The sequence below is a fragment of the Panthera onca genome, chromosome D4 (genome assembly GCF_046562875.1).
Source record: "Panthera onca isolate mPanOnc1 chromosome D4, mPanOnc1 haplotype 2, whole genome shotgun sequence".
In the NCBI taxonomy this organism is placed as follows: Eukaryota; Metazoa; Chordata; class Mammalia; order Carnivora; family Felidae; genus Panthera; species Panthera onca.
In genome coordinates, this window is record NC_138351.1 from 6,706,614 (window position 1) to 6,728,524 (window position 21,911).

A 21,911-nucleotide genomic window follows, 5' to 3' on the forward strand; every position below is an offset into this window, starting at 1 on the left:
TTTTCCATTGGATGTTCTTTCCTGCTTTGTCAAAGATGAGTTGGCCATACGTTTGTGGGTCTAGTTCTGGGGTTTCTATTCTATTCCATTGGTCTATGTGTCTGTTTTTATGCCAATACCATGCTGTCTTGATGATGACAGCTTTGTAGTAGAGGCTAAAGTCTGGGATTGTGATGCCTCCTGCTTTGGTCTTCTTCTTCAAAATTACTTTGGCTATTCGGGGCCTTTTGTGGTTCCATATGAATTTTAGGATTGCTTGTTCTAGTTTCGAGAAGAATGCTGGTGCAATTTTGATTGGGATTGCATTGAATGTGTAGATAGCTTTGGGTAGTATTGACATTTTGACAATATTTATTCTTCCAATCCATGAGCAGGGAATGTCTTTCCATTTCTTTATATCTTCTTCAATTACCTGCATAAGCTTTCTATAGTTTTCAGCATACAGATCTTTTACATCTTTGGTTAGATTTATTCCTAGGTATTTTATGCTTCTTGGTGCAATTGTGAATGGGATCAGTTTCTTCATTTGTCTTTCTGTTGCTTCATTGTTAGTGTATAAGAATGCAACTGATTTCTGCACATTGATTTTGTATCCTGCAACTTTGCTGAATTCATGTATCAGTTCTAGCAGACTTTTGGTGGAGTCTATCGGATTTTCCATGTATAATATCATGTCATCTGCAAAAAGCAAAAGCTTGACTTCATCTTTGCCAATTTTGATGCCTTTGATTTCCTTTTGTTGTCTGATTGCTGAGGCTAGAACTTCCAGCACTATGTTAAACAGCAGCGGTGACAGTGGGCATCCCTGTCGTGTTCCTGATCTCAGGGAAAAAGCTCTCAGTTTTTCCCCGTTGAGGATGATGTTAGCTGTGGGCTTTTCATAAATGGCCTTTATGATCTTTAAGTATGTTCCTTCTATCCCGACTTTCTCAAGGGTTTTTATTAAGAAAGGGTGCTGGATTTTGTCAAAGGCCTTTTCTGCATCGATTGACAGGATCATATGGTTCTTCTCTTTTTTTTTGTTAATGTGATGTATCACGTTGATCGATTTGCGAATGTTGAACCAGCCCTGCATCCCAGGAATGAATCCCACTTGATCATGGTGAATAATTCTTTTTATATGCTGTTGAATTCGATTTGCTAGTATCTTATTAAGAATTTTTGCATCCATATTCATCAGGGATATTGGCCTGTAGTTCTCTTTTTTTACTGGGTCTCTGTCTGGTTTAGGAATCAAAGTAATACTGGCTTCATAGAATGAGTCTGGAAGTTTTCCTTCCCTTTCTATTTCTTGGAATAGCTTGAGAAGGATAGGTATTATCTCTGCTTTAAATGTCTGGTAGAACTCCCCTGGGAAGCCATCTGGTCCTGGACTCTTATTTGTTGGGAGATTTTTGATAACCGATTCAATTTCTTCGCTGGTTATGGGTCTGTTCAAGCTTTCTATTTCCTCCTGATTGAGTTTTGGAAGAGTGTGGGTGTTTAGAAATTTGTCCATTTCTTCCAGGTTGTCCAATTTGCTGGCATATAATTTTTCATAGTATTCCCTGATAATTGTTTGTATCTCTGAGGGATTGGTTGTAATCATTCCATTTTCATTCATGATTTTATCTATTTGGGTCATCTCCCTTTTCTTTTTGAGAAGCCTGGCTAGAGGTTTGTCAATTTTGTTTATTTTTTCAAAAAACCAACTCTTGGTTTCGTTGATCTGCTCTACAGTTTTTTTAGATTCTATATTGTTTATTTCTGCTCTGATCTTTATTATTTCTCTTCTTCTGCTGGGTTTAGGCTGCCTTTGCTGTTCTGCTTCTATTTCCTTTAGGTGTGCTGTTAGATTTTGTATTTGGGATTTTTCTTGTTTCTTGAGATAGGCCTGGATTGCAATGTATTTTCCTCTCAGGACTGCCTTCGCTGCATCCCAAAGCGTTTGGATTGTTGTATTTTCATTTTCGTTTGTTTCCATATATGTTTTAATTTCTTCTCTAATTGCCTGGTTGACCCACTCATTCGTTAGTAGGGTGTTCTTTAACCTCCATGCTTTTGGAGGTTTTCCAGACTTTTTCCTGTGGTTGATTTCAAGCTTCATAGCATTGTGGTCTGAAAGTATGCATGGTATAATTTCAATTCTTGTAAACTTATGAAGGGCTGTTTTGTGACCCAGTATATGATCTATCTTGGAGAATGTTCCATGTGCACTCGAGAAGAAAGTATATTCTGTTGCTTTGGGATGCAGAGTTCTAAATATATCTGTCAAGTCCATCTGATCCAATGTATCATTCAGGGCCCTTGTTTCTTTATTGACTGTGTGTCTAGATGATCTATCCATTTCTGTAAGTGGGGTGTTAAAGTCCCCTGCAATGACCACATTCTTATCAATAAGGTTGCTTATGTTTATGAGTAATTGTTTTATATATCTGGGGGCTCGGGTATTTGGCGCATAGACATTTATAATAGTTAGCTCTTCCTGGTGGATAGACCCTGTGATTATTATATAATGCCCTTCTTCATCTCTTGTTACAGCCTTTAATTTAAAGTCTAGTTTGTCTGATATAAGTATGGCTACTCCAGCTTTCTTTTGGCTTCCAGGAGCATGATAAATAGTTCTCCATCCCCTCACTCTCAATCTAAAGGTGTCCTCGGATCTAAAATGTGTCTCTTGTAGACAGCAAATAGATGGGTCTTGTTTTTTTATCCATTCTGATACCCTATGTCTTTTAGTTGGCGCATTTAATCCATTTACATTCAGTGTTATTATAGAAAGATATGGGTTTAGAGTCATTGTGATGTCTGTATGTTTTATGCTTGTAGTGATGTCTCTGGTACTTTGTCTCACAGGATCCCCCTTAGGATCTCTTGTAGGGCTGGTTTCGTGGTGACAAATTCCTTCAGTTTTTGTTTGTTTGGGAAGACCTTTATCTCTCCTTCTATTCTAAATGACAGACTTGCTGGATAAAGGATTCTCGGCTGCATATTTTTTCTGTTTAGCACACTGTAGATATCGTGCCAAGCCTTTCTGGCCTGCCAAGTTTCAAAGGAGAGATCAGTCACGAGTCTTATAGGTCTCCCTTTATATGTGAGGGCACGTTTATCCCTTGCTGCTTTCAGAATTTTCTCTTTATCCTTGTATTTTGCCAGTTTCACTATGATATGTCGTGCAGAAGATCGATTCAAGTTACGTCTGAAGGGAGTTCTCTGTGCCTCTTGGATTTCAATGCCTTTTTCCTTCCCCAGTTCAGGGAAGTTCTCAGCTATAATTTGTTCAAGTACCCCTTCAGCACCCTTCCCTCTCTCTTCCTCCTCTGGGATACCAATTATGCGTATATTATTTTTTTTTAGTGTATCACTTAGTTCTCTAATTTTCCCCTCATACTCCTGGATTTTTTTATCTCTCTTTCTTTCAGCTTCCTCTTTCTCCATAACTTTATCTTCTAGTTCACCTATTCTCTCCTCTGCCTCTTCAAGCCGAGCCATCGTGGATTCCATTTTGTTTTGCAATTCGTTTAAAGCGTTTTTCAACTCCTCGTGACTGTTCCTTAGTCCCTCGATCTTTGTGGCAAGAGATTCTCTGCTGTCCTGTATACTGTTTTCAAGCCCAGCGATTAATTTTATGACTATTATTCTAAATTCACTTTCTGTTATATTATTTAAATCCTTTTTGATCAGTTCATTAGCTGTTGTTATTTCCTGGAGATTCTTCTGAGGGGAATTCTTCCGTTTGGTCATTTTGGAGAGTCCCTGGCGTGGTGAGGACCTGCAGGGCACTTCCCCTGTGCTGTGGTGTATAACTGGAGTTAGTGGGCGGGGCCGCAGTCCGACCCGATGTCTGCCCCCAGCCCACTGCTGGGGCCACAGTCAGAGTGGTGTGTGCCTTCTCTTCCCCTCTCCTAGGGGCGGGATTCACTGTGGGGTGGCGTGTCCCGTCTGGGCTACTTGCACACTGCCAGGCTTGTGTTGCTGGGGATCTGGCGTATTAGCTGGGGTGGGTAGGCAAGGTGCACGGGGGCTGGAGGGGCAGGCTTAGCTCGCTTCTCCTTAGGTGATCCACTTCAGGAGGAGCCCTGTGGCAGCGGGAGGGAGTCAGATCCGCTGCCGGAGGTTTGGCTCCGCAGAAGCACAGAGTTGGGTGTTTGCGCGGAGCGAGCAAGTTCCCTGGCAGGAACCGGTTCCCTTTGGGATTTTGGCTGGGGGATGGGCGGGGGAGATGGCGCTGGCACCTTTGTTCCCCGCCAAGCTGAGCTCTGCCGTCCGGGGGCTCAGCAGCTCTCCCTCCCTTTGTCCTCCAGCCTTCCCGCTTTCCGAGCAGAGCTGTTCACTTATGACCTCCCAGACGCTAAGTCGCGCTTGCTGTCGGAACACAGTCCGTCGGCCCCTCCGCTTTTGCCAGCCAGACTCGGGGGCTCCGCTTGGCCGGCGAGCCGCCCCTCCGCCCCGGCTCCCTCCCGCCGGTCCGTGGAGCGCCCACCGCCTCGCCGCCCTTCCTACCCTCTTCCGTGGGCCTCTCGTCTGCGCTTGACTCCGGAGACTCCCTTCTGCTAATCCTCTGGCGGTTTTCTGGGTTCTTTAGGCAGGTGTAGGTGGAATCTAAGTGATCGGCAGGACGCGCTGTGAGCCCCGCGTCCTCCTACGCCGCCATCTTCCGGAACCCCTATAGTAGGTTTTGTATTTCACCTGAGTGTGTTTAGGAGACGGGATGTAAATGCATATGTTTCGTCCATTATGTTGAACGAGAGCAATCACGCATGCCTGAAATGGTCACTTAATTTCAAATAGTCTATTTTGTCCGTTTTCTCTTGACACCAGTAATAAACTTTTTCTCTGACTTCTTTGTTTATTCTTTTTCTGGTAAATATTGGTGTTCTCTCAAATTTAGTTTTGGACCTTTTCTCCCCTCAGTTTGTATGTCCTGTCTGAGCCAGTGCATTCTGTTTTATGATTTCAGTTATCACGTTAATGGCTAATGTCCCTTAAATCTTTATCTTCATTGTAGATTTCATGTGCTTCATAATCATATAATTGTGCAGTGGGTAATTTTTCTGTGTGTCCACACATTTTGAGTACAACATAAACATACCCAGTGATCTTTTTCCAGTCTCCGTATGTGGCATCAGCTCCTGTCCCTCTGGTTACGCTCCTTCTCTGCATAACTGACCAAGAAGGTAGTGTTTCTTTCTCTCCAAGAATTAGTTTCTGGTGCTTCATTCCCATTGCTTTGCCTTCGTATAGGTGGGTTGCTCTTGAACTGATCTCTTTTGTTTTGCTGCTTAAAACATACCCCACTCTTCCTCTAGATCACGTTTTCTAAAATAAATATGTAGATATGTGTGCACATATCGAGGGCTTACATAGGTCTCTTCATTGGTTCCCCATTACCCTAGCAGAAGACTCTGAGTGGGAGTGTTGTATACCCTAGAGAGGCTCAGGACAGAACCTTGGATATAGGATAAAATATAGGAAGATTTTCTTTTAGTTACTTTATGTAAAAGAAAAAAAAAAGCAAAATACTAAGCATTACAAATATCAAATTAACAGATGGTGCATGTATAAAACTTGTAAGTAATTGCAGGTGAATCAGGGCATGAGAATATTTGTATTCATTGAGTGGTATCCCCAAAATGGAAGACAGAGTTAGGGCCATGACAGGCATCCTTTGTAACATTTTGTTTTAACCTCTACTTAATTATTTCCAAAAGGTATTTTCCATGTCAGCAGGTTTCTAGGTATAATTTGATTTTCACCAGCCAAATCTTGGTATAGAATATTTACACCACCCTAAAATGTTTTGTGTCCTGATGCAGCCATTTCCCTCCTTCCTCCCTTCAACCACTGATCTGTTCTCTATTGTAATTGTTTTTGCCTTTTCTGGATTCTCATATAAATGGAATCATACAATATATACTATTTTTTCATTCACTTCTTTCACTGAAAATAATTATTTTAGGATTCATGCATATTTTGTGTGTTAGGTTATTCTTTTCTTTTCTAATTTTTTTTTAACGTTTTATTTACTTTTGAGAGAGACAGACAGAGTACGAGCAGAGGAGGGACAGAGAGAGAGGGAAACACAGAATCCGAAGCAGGCTCCAGGCTCCAAGCTGTCAGCACAGAGCCTGATGTGGGACTGGAACTCATGAACCACAAGATCATGACCTGAGCAGAAGCGGACGCTTAACCAATCGAGCCACCCAGGCGTCTCAGTTTATTCTTTATATTAGTGAGCGTGTCCTTTCGAATAGATACTGTTGTTTCAAATTTGATGCTATTGTGTCAGGTTTTTGTGCAGACATATGTTTTCATTTCTCTTGTGTGAATACCTAGGAGTGGTTTTCCTAGGTATTATGACAAAGGTATTTGTAACTTTTATAAGTAGCTGCTAAATGGTTCCAGAATGACTATGCTGTTTTCATGCCCATTAGCAATATACCAGAGTTCTAGCTAATCCACAGTCTCACCTACACTTGGTTTTGTAAGTCTGAACGATTTTAACCAGCTCAGTTGGAGCCAGGTTATATCTTACTGGACTTTAATTTATAATTCCTTGGTATTGTGGTCATCTTTTCATGTGCATTTTGGTTATTTGCGTATCTTTCTGTTCAAACCTTCAGCTCATTTTCTTTTTTTTATCTTTTTTTTTTGGGGGGGGGGTCTTATTGAGTTGAAAGAATATATAGTAGAGATGACCGTTATAAGATAAATGTTTTCTAAACTTTCTCTCCACATCTGTGGCTTGCCTTTTTCTTAACAATATCTTTTGGAAGACAAAAAATTTCATCTTGGGAGTCCTACCATTTTGGCTTCTTTTATATCACTGCTCTTTTCCCCTCTATCTAAGACATCCTTGGCTAACAAAAGGTCAGTGAGTTTTCTGCTATGTTTAGGTTTTATGTTTCCCAATTTTCTCTATGGTGTTAAGTACAATTGTTCTCCTTTTATGTGTCTGGTGGTCCCTCCAACAGCACTATTGGCTGTAGAGATTTTTCTTTCCCTATTGAATTGCCTTGACAGTTTGTCCAAATTAAATTGACCATATGTAGTGATGTTTATTTCTGGAATACATCCTGTTTCATTGAACCTACTGTCTATGATAACACCATGCTCTTTTCATCAATATACCTGTGTGTTAACTCTTGACATAAGTTAAGGTGAATGTTCTAACTATAACTTTTTTCCAAAATTGTATTAATAGTTATTTCTTTGCCTTTCCACATAAATGTTAGAAGCACCTGTCATTTTCTCTTAAAACATTGCTGAGATTATGATCAGGATTGCCCTGAATCTATAGCTGTCTCCTTTCATTTGGCTTTTTAAACTTTCCTCTGTAGTATTTCTTTTCATCTTAACAATTACGTGATTAGATTTATTCATGACTATCATGATTTTAATCTTATTTTAAGTGATGGGTGTTTTAATTTCAATTTCTAATTCTTGGGAAAATATCAAAATGCAAGGAATTTATTTGTATGAACATTGTATCTTATGACATTATTAATCTAATTATTTGTAGTATGTTTTGAAAATTCCTAAATGTGTTTTGTGTACACAAATAATGCCATCTGTTAATACAGATTTTTTTTCCTTTTTTTCTTTGCAGTCTTTATGCTCTTTATTTCTTTTTGTTTATGAAACTTGTTAGGACTTCTGGTATAATGTATGCTGAATATAAATGATGAGAGAAAACAACTTTTTCTTGTTCTTAATCTATAGGGCATTCAATCATTTACAAAGTTTTCTTTTTATTATGCTTTCTTTTTTTGCTGTTCCTCCAATCACTTCAGGTTTTTAAAAATTTTCCAAATATTTAATTCCCCATGTACCCATTTCTCCCACCCCCCCCCATCCATTGCCACTGACAACCACCAGTCTGTTTTTTGTATCTATTAACTTGGTTTTTTTGTTTGTTTGTGGAGATTTGTTTGTTTTTAAGATTCCACATATACCTGAGATCATGTGGTATTTGTCTTTCTCTGATTGCCTAATTTCACTTAGCATAACACCCTTGAGGTCCAACAATGCTGTCACAAGTGGCAAGACTTCATTTGTCTTCCTGGCTGAATAATACTCTGTTACGTATGTATATCATGATTTCCTTAACCATTTATCCATCAGCGGACACTCAGGTTTTTTCCATATCTTGACTGTTGTAAATCATCCCTCAAAGAAAGATGGGGCATATGGATCTTTTTGAGGTAGTTTTCTTTTCTTTTCTTTTCTTTTTTTTTTTTCTTCATATAAATACCCAGAAGTGGAAATAGCTGGATCATATGGTAATTGTCTTTTCAGTTTTTTGAGACCTTCCATACAGTTTTCCACAGTGGCAGCAGCAATATACCTGGTGTTGAACCAACACCAGTGCACTTAGGTTCCCATTCTCACAGCACTTGTTCCCTATCATTTTGGGAAGAGCCATTCTGACAGGGGTGAGGTGATAGCTCATTGTGTTTTTTTCATTTGCACTTTCCTGACGATGAATGATATTGAAGACCTTTTCATGCACTTGTTAGTTATCTATATGTGTTCTTGGAAAAATACCTGTTCACATCTTCTGCCCATTTTTAAATTGGATTGTTTGGTTTTTGTTATTGAGTTGTATGAGTTCCTTATGTATTTTGGATATTAACCCCTTATCAGATATATGTATTCTCACATTCCGTACATGGCCTTTCCATTCTGCTGCTGATTTTCCTTTGCTGTGCAGAAATCTTTTAGTTGGATGTAATTCCACTCTTTCTGTTTTTGTTGCCTTTGCTTTTGGTGTCGTATCAAAACAAATCTTCACCAAGCTCTGTGTCAAGGAGCTTACTATGTTCAAGGAGTTTTATGATTTCAGTTCTTACATTAAATCTTTAATCCATTTAGTGTTAATTTCTGTGTATGGTATAAGATAGTGGTTTAGTTTCATTCTTTTGCATGTGGCTGTCCAGTTTTCCCAATACCATATATTAAAGAGTTGGTCTTTTCCTGTCCTGTATTCTTGGTTGTTTTGTCTTAAATTAATTGACCATATATGTGCAGGTATATTCTGGGATCTCTATTCTGTTCCATTTCTCTGTGTGTCTGTTTTTATGCCAGTACCATACCATTTTGATTACTGTAACTTTGTAATATAGTTTTGAAGAAGGGAGTGTTATGCCTTCAGCTTTGTTTTTCTTCCTCTCGGTTGCTTGGGATGTTTGAGGTCTTCTGTGTTTTCATACAAATTTTACCATTGTTTGCTGTATTTCTGTGAAGAATGCCATTGGACGCATGTAAAATTCCCCACTGGGAGACACGGGTACTCTGGAGAATGACAGAGAAAGATTGAGAAGATCGTGTGTGGCCCCCTCCCTAAGGTTTCTGGAAAGGAGTAGTCAGCCCTGTGTGTTTAATTAGAAGCTGCCTCTCCTGTCACGGCCATGATGATGAGCTAATCAGCCTCTTTCACAGAAAAATTGAGCTTCTGGGTGTGTCGCCTCTTGCTGTGCCCTAGGGGTGGTAACTGTTTAAGAACTTTTTGGTGGTCACAGTCCTGTGGGACCCATGAGCTTAAGCCCCACTGCGCCTGAGCCAGGTGATGTGAGGTGTCCTCCCATAGCAGCTGTGTGGTTTAGTGCGCCAGCAATGGTCTGAGCTCCTTTCTGGATGAGCCCTATTATTACAGCCTCGTGGGACCAGAAACACCTGTAGAGCCAGGTGATCAGGAAGCATCCCTTGTGTGGCAGCTGTAAAAATGGGGCCCCATATGCATGTAACACTTCCATTGGGTGAGATACTGGTGGTGTATTGGAGCACCACGTAGGGAGAACTCGAGGTGGTTCCTGTCTGGCTCCATTCCCAGAGAGAATTCCAGCAGGCTCCGAGATGTGTGTAAGTCAGGTTCTGCCCATCAGGCCAACGCTTTAATAAAAGTAGGTGAGCCTCCTTCACTTTAAGTGTGGGTGCCATCGCTACCTCTGTGATGGGCCCTGGGCTGGGTGAATCCAAGCACAAGAGCCTTTCATAAAGAGCCATTTCTCAGGTCAGTTTTGAGTCTCAGGAATCCTCCATTGATTTTCAAAGTTACATGTATTCAGGGCTCACCTCTCTGGTGCAGGACTTAAAAGTTGGGGTTCCTTTTGCAGGATTTGAACCCTTTGCTCCAAAGGGAGAAGCTCCAGGTTTTGGGTTCCCTCTCACTTGGGGGTCCCCACACTGGGGGCTGGGGTTTTTGACCAGATTGTGTCCCAGCCTCTCCTACCCACTTTAATGTGGTTTTCTTCTTTTTGTCCCATTTCTACTCATCACTCAGCCAGCCTTTAGATTCTTTTAAGAGGAAACTGGTCTGTACGTAGCTGTAGACTCAGTGCGTTCTTGGGAGTAGGTGAGCAGGATCTTCCTTCTTCACTGTTTTGAACCAGAGCCCGCAAAGTACTATGTTAATGAAAGTTTTTCAGACCTGTCCTTTAAGTTCCCCTCCCTCATTTTTAATTTAATCAATAGGTGTTAAGTTTTTCAAACTCTTTCTTTATATTGATGACATTGTTTTATGGTTTTTCTTTGTCAGTTAATATTACGAATTCTATTTCTTTTGGAATGTTAACCTTGTATTCCTAGGATGAACCCCACTCGGCCATGATATGTCATCCTTTTTACATTTTGCTAGATTTAGTTTACTAATATTTTCTTAGAGATTATTTACCTGTTTGTAAGAAAAAATTCTTAGAGATTTCTTTTCTCATGGTGTGATAAAGCTTGCCTCTTCTATCTTTTAGAAGAGTTTGCATATATTTACTATCCTCTGGTGCTTAGTTTGGTAGTTTTTACCATAGAAGAACCTCATGTTTTCTTTGCATTCCCACCAGCATTTAGTATTGCCATTGGTTTAGATTTTGGCCATTCTGATAGGTAGATAGTAGTGATCACATTGTTCTTTTAATTGCAACTTCCTAATGGTATAAGATATTGAACATCATTTCGTATGCTTATGTGCTATTTATATATCTTCTTTGGGGAGGTCTGTTAAGGCCTTTTGCCCATTTTGTAATAGGGTTGGTTGTTTTCTTACTGTTGAGTTTTAAGAGTTCTTTGTAGAGGCACCTGGGTGACTAAGTTGGTTAAGCGTTCAACTTCAGGTCATGATCTCAGGGTTCGTGAGTTCGAGCCCCACGTCGGGGTCTCTGCTGACACCTTAGAGCCTGGAACCTGCTTCAGATTCTGTGTCTCCCTCTCTCTCTCTGCCCTTCCCATGCTCTGTCTCTCTCCCTCTCTAAAATAAACATTAAAAAAAAAAAGAGTTTTTTGTGTATTTTGGATAATAGCCATTTATCAGGTGTATCTTTTGCAAATATTTTCTCTCAATCTATGGCTTACTTTTTCATTCTGTTAATCTTGTCTTTTGCAGACTGGACATATTTAATTTTAATAAAGTCCAGTTTATCTTTTTTTTTTTTTTTTTTTTTTTTTTTTTTTTTTTTTTTTTTTTTTGCAGATTGTTCCTTGATGTTGTATTTAGCCAAAAAGGTTATTGCCACACCCAAGGTCAATTAAGTTTTCATCTGTGTTATTTTCTGGGAGTTTTATACCTTTTATTTTTGCATTAGGGTCTAATCCATTTTGAGTAACTTTTTTGTGAAGGATGCATGTATGTCTGTGTCTAGATTCACTTATCTGCCTGGATGTCCAATTGTTCCTGCACCAGTTTTTGAAAAGACTGTCTCCATTATAGTGCCTTGGCACCTTTGTCAGAGGTCAGTTGACTGTGTATTTGCGGGTCTGTTTTGAGCTCTTTCTACTGTTCTATTGATCTGTTTGTCCCATTTCCCCATAGCACATTGTCAAGATTACTTACATTTATACTACGTCTTCAAGTTAGGTAGTGACAGTCTGACTTTTTTCTTCTTCAGTATTATGTTGGTATTCTGTGTCTTTTGCCTTTCCATATGAGCAGATTCACTTAGTAGATATCCATTAAATAACTTGCTGTTTCTTATGCTGTCTTTGTATGGTTTTGGTATTAGGGGATCTCGTTTTCATACAGTGAGTTAGGAACTATTACCTCTGCTTCTGTCTTCTGGAAGAGATCGTAGAGAATTGACATAATTTCTTTCCTAAATGTTTGATGCAATTCACCAGTGAACTCATCGGGGCTTGATGACTTCTCTTTGAAAAGTGATCATTTCTTGACTGAATTATTTCCTATGTACAGGCCTATTGATACTATTTTCTTCTTGTGTGAGATTTGGCAGACTGTGTCTTTCAAGGAATTTGTCCATTTCTTCTAGGTTATCGAATTTGTGGGCATAGAATTATGGATAGTATTCTTTATTTTAATATTCACAAGATCTGTTGTGATGTCACCTCCTTCATTTTTTATGAAACTCAGGGACGTCTTCTCTCTTCTTTTCATTTAGCCTGGCTAGAGGTGTGTTGGTTTTATAGATCTTTTCAAAGATTCAACTTTTAGTGTCATCGATTTTTCTCCACTGATTTCCTGTTTTCAATTTCATTGATTTCTGCGCTAATTTTTAAATTTATTTTCTTCCATTAACTTTGGTTTAACATGTTCATTTTTTTCTAGTTTCCTCTAGTATAATCTTAGGTTTTTTATTTTAGATCTTTCTTTTAATTTATGCATTCACTGCTATAAATTTCCCTCTAAGTAGTGCTTTCACTTATCCCACAATTTTGAATAATTTATATTTTAATTTAAGTGAAAATATTTTCTAATTTGTCTTAAGATTTTTTTCCTTGACCATGTGTTATTTAGAAGTGTGTTGGGGGCACCTGGGTGGCTCATTTGGTTAAGTGTCCAACTTTGGCCCAGGTCATGATCTCACAGTTCGTGGGTCATGTCAGGCTCTGTGCTGACAGCTCAGAGCCTGGAGCCTGCTTCAGATTCTGTCTCTCCCTCTCCCTCTCCCTCTCCCTCTCCCTCTCCCTCTCCCTCTCCCTCTCCCTCCCTCTCTCTCTCTGTCTCTCTCAAAAATAAACATTAAAAAAAAATCTTTTTTAAAGTGTGTTGTTTAATCTTCAAGTAGTTTGATTTTCTTTTTTCCACCTATCTTTTTGTTGAATTCTAGTTTAATTCCATTATGGTTGGAGAGCATATGTTGTGTGGTTTCTGTTTTCTTAAATATTTGTTCAAGTGTGGTTTATTGCCCAGAGTGTGGTCTGTCTTGCAGATTATTCGCTACGAGCTTGAGAAGAATGTGTAATTCGCTGTCATTGAATGAGGTAGTCTGTAGATGTCATTTATATCCAGTGGATTGATGGTGCTCTTGGATTCAGCTGTGTCCCTGTTGGTTTTCTGCCTGGTGGATCCATCCATTTGTGACAGAGGGGTGTTGAGGTCCCTGACTGTAATAAATAGAGTTCCGTCTGTTTCTGGCTGCAGTTCTATTAGTGTTTGTCTCACATACTTTGACGTTCAGTTGTTAGGTGCCTACACAGGAAATCATTACATCTTTTTGGACTGTTTACTCCTTTGTTGTTAGGTAATCCCCCTCTTTATTATCCTTGATAAATTTCCTCTTTCTGAAAGTTAATAAAACTGCTCCCCCCTTTTTGATTAGGTTAGTTTAGTATATTTCTATCCATCTCTTTACTCTTAATCTGTATGTGTCTATATATTGAAAGTGGGTTTCTTCAAAAAAATAATAAAGGGGTTTCTTGAAGACAACGTATGCTTGGGTCTTGTTTTTTGATTCACCTTGACAGTCTCTGTCTTTTAGTTGGTATATTTAAACCACTGACATCCAAATTGATTTTTTATATAGTTGGATTAATACTGTCTTCTATTTTTTTGCCCTTATCCTTTGTTTCTATTTTTGTGTCACAAGTAACCTAAGTCTGCTTCAAGTAATATTCTCCAGTTTCTCAGATAGTATGGAAACCTTAATAAAATATTCCCAGTTCTTCTTTTCCATTCCTTTTAACAGGACTGTCACTAATTCTGCTTATATGTATATAGACATATGTAATAGGATATGTTATTATTTAGAGCAGACTTTCTGTTGGATCCATTCAGAGTAAGAAAAAGAAAAGCTTTTATTCTACCTCCACTTATTCATTCTCCAGTGTTCTTTCTTTCTTTGTGTAGATCCGAGTTTAACCTGTACCGTTTTCCTTTTATCTGAAGAACTTCTTTTAACACTTCTTGCAAGGCCGGTCTACTAACAACAGGTTCCATCAAGTTTTGTTTTTCTGAGAAAGTATTTCTTCTTCACTTTTGAAGGATAATTTTCAAGGTACAGAATTAAACATTGGTGGAGGTTTTTTTCTCCCAACACTCTAAATATTTCACTTCACTCTCCTTACTACTTGGTTTCTGAGAAAAGAAGAAATTGGATATAATTTTTATCTTTGCTCATCTGTAGGTAAGAGTTTTTTTCTTCTGGCTTCTTTCAAGATTTTTTCTTTATTTTTGGTATTCTGAAGTTTTAATATGACATTCCTAAGCATAGTTTTGTTGTTTATTGTTTATTTTTTGCATTTGGTGTTCTCTGTGCTTCCCAAATCATGGTTTTTGTGTCTGATATCAATTTGAGGGAAATTTGCAGTCATTATTGCTTCAAATATTGCTCTGTTCCCCTCTCCCTTTCTCCTCTTTCTAGTGTTTCCATTACACGTATGTTATACTTTTGTGGTTGTCCCACCATTCTTGGGTATTCTGTTAATTGTTTTTCAGTCTTTTTTTTCTCTTTGTTTTTCAGCCCTGAAAATTTCAGTGTCAGGTTCTTAAGCTCAGTGATCCTTCCCTCAGCCATGTACAGTCTACTAATGTGCTCGTCAAAGGCGTTCACTTGTTAGTGGTTTTTTTTTTTCCTCTAGCATTTCTTTCTGCCTCTCTGTTAGACTTTCCAATTCTTCACTTTGTTACCATTTGATCTTGTATGTTGTCTAATTTTCTGATAAAGCCTATAACGTATTGATCATAGTTTTTAAAAAAAATCCTGGTCTGATAATTCCGGCATTCTTACCGTATCTAACTCTGGTTCGGGTGTTTGTTCCATCTCCTCAAACTGTATCTCTTGCCTCTTGGCATCTCTTATAATTTTTTGTTGTAAGGTGGACACGATGTGCTGGGCAGAAGGATCTTTACTCATCTCGTGGTGAGGTGTAGGGCAAGAGAAATGTTCACTAGTCCTATAATTAGATCAGTCTTTTGGTGGCGCTAGACCCTGAACTTCATTGGCGCTTTTGAGTTTTTTAAGGTGTATGAAGAGCTAGCCAAGGTGGGACGGGATGGCTACAGGGACTTCTTTTAGGGGGCGCAGATCCAATTCCAATATGGGGGGTTCCCTCACACACAGTACCAAGCAGTTCTCTGGCATCTTCAGGGTGTCTGAGAATTTAAATCAATTCTGACGCTATCTTCCTAGAGATAGCATTGGAATCCACAGGGTAGGGGTTCGGGCCTACAAGACTGTCCCTACCCCTCACTTCACGTGCCAGTCACAAGCTCTAGGCTGTTACCTGTGCTTCTGACCAACCAGCTACAGATTGGAGGTTCTAAAGAGCTCCTCCTTAGGTTTAATTAATTTGCTGCAGCAGCTCACAGAACTCAGGGTAGCACTTAGGTTTCCCACTTTATTAAAGGGTATGACAAAGGATGTGAATCAACCGTGAGATGAAGAGACACATAGAGCGAGGTTCCAAACCAAGCAGCATCTGACTTCGTGGAGCTTGGAGCCTGGCTCAATGGCACATGGAAGCCCATTCCCCATGCGGAAGACTGGAGAGAACTGGAGTTAAGAATTCCCTTTCTCCGAGAGGAATCCTTTTGCACTGCTGGAGGGAATGCAAGCTGGTGCAGCCACTCTGGAAAACAGTAGGGAGGGTCCTCAAAAAATTAAAAATAGAACTACCCTCTGACCCAGCAACTGCACTACTAGGTATTTATCCAAGGGATACAGGTATGCTGTTTCGGAGGGGCACATGCACCCCCATGTTTATAGCAGTGCTATTAACAATAGCCAAAGTATGGAAAGAGCCCAAATGTCCATCAATGAATGACTGGATAAAGAAGATGTGGATGGGGCGCCTGGGTGGCTCAGTCGGTTAAGCATCCGACTTCGGCTCAGGTCATGATCTCACAGCTTATGAGTTCGAGCCCCGCGTCGGGCTCTGTGCTTACAGCTCAGAGTCTGGAGCCTTCTTCAGATTCTGTGTCTCCCTCTCTCTCTGCCCCTCCCCTGCTCATGCTCTGTCTCTCATAAATGAATAAATGTTAAAAAAAAAATTAAAGAAGATGTGGTGTATATGTATATACACACACACACACACTCTCACACACACACACACACACACACACACTGGAGTATTACTTGGCAATCAAAAAGAATGAAATCTTGCCATTTGCAACCACGTGGATAGAACTAGAGGGTATTATGCTAAGCGAAATTAGAGAAAGACAAATATCATATGACTTCACTTATATGAGGACTGGAAGAGACAAAACAGATGAACATAAGGGAAGGGAAGTGAAAATAATATGAAAAAAGGAAGGGGACAAAACATAAGAGATTCTAAAATATGGAGAACAAACAGAGGGTTATTGGAAGGGGTTGTGGGAGGGGGGATGGACTAAACAGGTAAGGAGCATTAAGGAATCTACTCCTGAAATCATTGTTGCACTATATGCTAACTAACTTGGATGTAAATTTAAAAAATAAAATAAAATAAGAATTCCCCTTCTCCCAGTTTGGGTAGGCTCTGATAAACCCTTAGCAGGTTAGGGTTTAGGTACATAGGTTCTTCTAAGGGCAGGCTTTGTTAAGAAGAGAATGCTCTGGCATATTTCAAGTGGTTTCTTTTCCCTTCCCTGTGTTGGGAACATGAGAGGATTTTTCTCATTTTCACTGTAAACACTTTGTAGGGCTTTTGCAGGCAAAACTCATAAAAGCAGGACCCCCTCCCCCCGTCCCTGCCGTATCATTCCCCTGGACTCTTTACCCCTCAGACTTGTCCACACTGAGCCTCTCACCGTTTGTCAGTTACCGTTCAGATTTTTGAAACCGGCCTTGGTTCCTGTGCAGGTGTCTGCTCTGGGAGGTTCTGATTCTGTGTTTCTGCCTGTCTCCAATTTGTGGCACCCTGGTTTGCTCTGTGACCTGATTTCTGTGATAGATCTCAGAAGTTTCATTAATTTTTCAGTTTTTAGCTTTTACCTGTTGTAAGTTCCTTACATGTTGGACCAGAAACCAGCAGTCAACATGTTACAGATTTTTTAAATGTTCTTATTTGGAGAACATACCCTGCATTGTCAGTCCTTCTTAATTTCTGGAGACTTCTGTTAAGAACCAATATATATCCTGATCACTATTCCACGTGTACATGAAAAGAAGTATTTTCTTTTGTTTTTGGACCTACTGTTCTATAAGTGAGAATTAATTCAAGTGATCTGTTGCTACGGGTCTTATATATCTACATCATTATGTTTTCATCTCCTCGTACTGTTAACGATTGAGAAAGAAGTGTCGTATCCAACTATAACTGTGTATTTGCCTGTTCTTTTCAGGGTTCTACTCCTATATTTTGGGTGCTAGGTTTTTTTGTATTTTAAATTTGGGGACATTTTTCTCAGATTCCGTAAATTGCTTCCATGTAGTTTGATACCCACAAGACTCACTCTTAAGTTTTATTGTTGTTGTTTTAATTGGGTCTGGGACACACTTCAGGATACTTTTTACCCCACTGTTAGGACAACGCACACTTCCAAGAGCAGAGTAGGTAGTCTCCTGTGTAATGGGATATCCTCCCCTATTTATAGACTTCCCATCCCCCCGTGTACTTCAGACGTCGTTCAATCTACTGTTTTCATGTGGTTCTTTTGTAGCTGCACGTCGTTTCCCTGCATGTACCGTCTTTGGCCAAAGACTCAAGGCTCAAAAACTCATGGTCTCTTTCAGTCAGCTCTGTCTCCAGGATCTTACACCACAAATGGGAGTTGCGTTGGCCTCTGAATTTCTGGTTCTGTCTCAACTTCCTGAGACCTCTTTGTTCTGTTTTGGTACCACATTCTGATCTGAAACTCCGTTATTTCTTCCTTTTCTGGGATCCTTACCCTGCAGTGCCTGTTACTTGGTACTGCTCCATCATGGGAGAAGGGGAAACCCCATGCCGTAGATCCCTGCTAAGTTCAGTATTATGTGTGCTCGTGATTTAGCTCAAGGAGATTCATACTTTGTGAACATCAGGGGGGGACAAATGTTTTTGCTGTCAACTCTGCAAGGAAAGCTTCAAATGAGCACCTTTGTTGTGCCATCCCTGAAAATGCGTCTTCTTTCACATTCAGAATCCTAGAAGCCCATGCAGCAGGCCCAAGTCTTAAATTATTTCCCATTGACAGGGTGTTGCTATACAAAACCAGGAGTGATCTTAAGGCTGGAGCAAGCAGAAGATCTATGCTCATTAGAGAAAGAATTTCTAACCAGGAGACCTTCAGGTGAGTTATTACGTACAAGTAGAAATTTTCGGGGTAAATCAGAGTGGTCAGTGAGAGATGTCTACTATGAAATAATTTCAGCACTTTCTTACAGAGCCCCTATATATGTGGGTGTTTAGGAAGAGTGTATCGTATTCAGTAGCATATGGGAGGAGAAGGTCTAAGACAAGGGGTGGATGCAGTCGTGATCATTTTCCCATCTTTAAAAACTGGGAGCCTGAGTATAGATCATTTAAAATTGGGGCACCTGGGTGGCTCAGTCAGTTAAGCATCCACGTTTGGCGCAGTTCATGATCTCATAGCTCGTGAGTTCGAGCCCCGCATCAGGCTCTGTGCTGACAGATCAGAGCCTGGAGCCTGCTTCCGATTCTGTGTCTCCCTCTCTCTCTGGCCCTCCCCTGCTCATGCTCTCTCCTCTCAAAAATAAATAAACATTTAAAAAAATTTTTTAATTGACACATCAAGTAATAGAGTTATATGGAGCAGTAAAAAAAAGGGATAAAAACTAAGAAATATTAGAAAAGCATATAAAACTGGAGGTTAATGAATGGGAAGAGAGAAGAAATTGATTATGTGTTAGGGAATTACTAGATCTTGTCTTAAGAGGTAGATGATTAAGGAATTACATGAGATTATAAAGATAACCGTGAGGGGCCAATACACCCTTCTTGCCTGTTAGAAGAAAAATTCACTTAACAAAATAAACATTCCTATTACTGAATACATTTTTTATAAAGCTTTGTTAACCACGCAGTACAACATGAAATAATAGAAAACTAGCTGCCATAGCAACGAATGAAAATGGCTTAAAGCCAACGACTGTGAGAATATATTATCAGATATTATCAGAGATAGACCTGAAGGATAATTTGGAAAGTTTGATATTGAAAAATGGTTAATCACTGTGCCAAAAAAAAGTATATGCTGGGATCATTTATCTGAATTTTAATCAAGATTGAATTCAGGTTAAAAACCATGAAATGAGAAAGAAGGTACTTTTATCATATTAAAGAAGACAGTAAAGATGGACATATGAAAGTTTTAATATCTGTGTTCTAAATAAATTATCAAGGTTCACTAAAAAAAAAAATACTGCAGGAGATATAAAGTGATACTGAAGCACATTAGGTACTGTAACCACTGTGTATCCTCTGATTTCATAACAGATCCACTGGAAAACACCTGAGGCTAGGGAACACAGAAATAACACATTTTATGAAAAGAAACTAAGATACAATTGTAAATGTGTTTCACACTCTGAAAACAAGGAGTAAACCCTTTCACTGTCAGTGGAAGAATCACAAAATATGAAAGAACTCAGGTGAAAAGGAAATATCATTAAATTTCAGAACAATAGAAAAGTCAGAGTTCAACAAACCTAGAAACTGTAAACAATGCAAGGACGTTGAAACCTGTCTCTGGAAGTTAAAATTGTAGTATATCCAGAAAACTGTCATAATGAAAAGCATGGTATCAGAACCTCTGGGCTTACAGGGAAATTTGTACTTTTATCTACTTACCTGAAAAAACAAAGTTTAAAAAAGACTAAGCAAAGTGGAAGAAATAATTTAGTGAAGATTAAAGTAGAAATCAGTGAGTTGGAAAACTACAGGCGTGTAAATAATAAGTAGCCAGATGGTGGTTCTCAGAGAGACAGTCATTTGTAAGAAATAACTATGCACACGTCTCTAGTAATAGAGTAGGTGAGCATTTGGAAATATACATAGGATAGGTAGATGGAAACTTAGGAAAACTATTCAACTTATGTTGAATAGTCTTTAATTGGAGAGATAGTAAAGCTCTTGGGGCGCCTGGGTGGCTCAGTCGGTTAAGCAGCCGACTTCGGCTCAGGTCATGATCTCGCGGTCCGTGAGTTTGAGCCCCGCGTCGGGCTCTGGGCTGACGGCTCAGAGCCTGGAGCCTGTTTCAGATTCTGTGTCTCCCTCTCTCTGACCCTCCCCCGTTCATGCTCTGTCTCTCTCTGTCTCAAAAATAAATAAACGTTAAAAAAAAAAAAAAAAGCTCTTAATACTCTTAATATACGTAAAGATGCATTGTAGTACCAGGTGAACTCATTTGGTTTTGGTTTTTGTGAAACTTGGCAAGCTGGTTCTAAAATTTTTATGGAAATTAAATGTGTACGTGCATACATAAGTAAAAATAAAATTTATATGGAAATAACAAAGGCCCAATAATAATTTAAAACATCTTTGAGAAACAATGTTGTGAGACTTTTCTCTAGCTGCTACTGAGCGAAGCTCCTGTCGATGTGCTTGATTGTACTCCTGTAACTATAATTAAACAAATCATTGAAGTAGCCCAGGAATAAACACGTTTTAAACAATTGATTTCTTGTACCTGTACTTTACACATATAGCAAAAATCAACTTGGGGTGGAATTATATTAGGTGAAATAAAATATTTTAGAAAATAGTATAGAAAATCTTTATCACTGTGGGTGGGGAAAGACTTAAGACCAAAAAACACTTAACCATGTAGGAATAATGTGATAAATTTGACTACGTTAAAAGTCACAATTTCTGGATGTTAAAAGATTATGTAAAAACTATGAGAAGACAAGCCACAGAATAGCAGAATCTATTTGTGATGCACGCAACTAAGATAAACCTAATATCTAGAATCTATAAAGTGCTTCTACAAGTCTGAGGAAAAAGACAGGTAGCTTAATAAAAAAAATGCGCAAAAGACTTAATCAGAATCTTCCCCAGAAAGGAAAACCAATTACTTAGTAAAATGGGAGGAATTATTTAATCTGATTAGTTTTGAGAAAAATATGGAAACAGTATCATGTTGCCAACATACATTTAAGAAATTGGCAGATTCTGTGTCTCCCTCTCTCTCTGCCCCTCCCCTGCTCATGCTCTGTCTCTCTCCGTCTCAAAAATAAATAAAAACATTAAAAAAAAATTTTTTTTTAAAGGGGCACCTGGGTGGCTCAGTCATTAAGCATCTGACTTCAGCTCAGGTCATGATCTCACAGTCTGTGAGTTCGAGCCCTGTGTCGGGCTCTGTGCTGACAGCTCAGAGCCTGGAGCCTGCTTCAGATTTTGTGTCTCCCTCTCTCTCTGCCCTTCCCCCACTCATGCTCTTTTTCTCTCTCAAATATAAATAAACATTAAAAAAGTTTTTTTTTAATTGGCTATAATTATGTCACATTAGCTACCTTAAGATTTTCCAAGCTGTTAAAAAAAAAAAATTAAAAAAAAAAAAAGATTTTCCAAGCCTTTAGGCAGAAGTGGGCAATGGAGAGCTTGAGTGTGGAAACAGATATTTGATTAACTCCTCATCAGCATCTAGCCCATATGCGGCATGTAAGGTCTTCTGCCAAATACTTCTGGCATTATTTCTTGGTTCCCTCTGCCCTTTGTGTCTCCATAATTTTACCACAGTAACTCTATGTTAAAAGAAATACCAAAAGTTCTGTTTATAAAGTAGTTAGCTCTAAACCCTAGTAGCATTTTCAAAAAATAATACACATAAATGGAAAGAAAAA

At 39.2% G+C, this 21,911-nt stretch overlaps 1 long non-coding RNA gene across 2 annotated transcripts in view; it reads left to right on the forward strand.

Annotated features, from left to right (window-relative positions):
- LOC144613992 (uncharacterized) overlaps positions 1–21,911 on the forward strand; it is a 45,649-nt gene that overhangs the window by 16,519 nt on the left and 7,219 nt on the right. Inside the window, exon 3 of one of the 2 annotated variants that reach the window (XR_013551512.2) lies at positions 18,302–18,397. The exons of the other annotated variant lie outside the window; for it this stretch is intronic. This is a non-coding gene — a long non-coding RNA (uncharacterized LOC144613992). The remainder of the gene's footprint in view (positions 1–18,301; positions 18,398–21,911) is intronic. 2 annotated transcript variants of the gene reach the window in all.